This window comes from Pterocles gutturalis, unplaced genomic scaffold (genome assembly GCF_000699245.1).
Source record: "Pterocles gutturalis isolate BGI_N339 unplaced genomic scaffold, ASM69924v1 scaffold26902, whole genome shotgun sequence".
NCBI lineage: Eukaryota > Metazoa > Chordata > Aves > Pterocliformes > Pteroclidae > Pterocles > Pterocles gutturalis.
Window position 1 is genome coordinate 1,035 of NW_010113568.1, and position 243 is coordinate 1,277.

Here is a 243-nt window from a genome sequence, read left to right on the forward strand (position 1 = left end):
TTGTTGTTCCCCGTCCCCGGTGCGTTTTCCGCTCCGATCTCCTGCCGCACCTCGTCGAAATCCGTGAACTTTTTGGATTTGCAGTGCAAAAACTCGGCATATTCTAGAAAAGATGAGAAGAAAATCAAAATTTAAAGAAAAATAAAGTTTTAACCACCTGGAACCCGGCGCAGGACGGGATCCAACCGGGCTGGAGACATTTCTGAACCGCAATGCGGAACCAGCCGGGCGGGATCAGTGCCT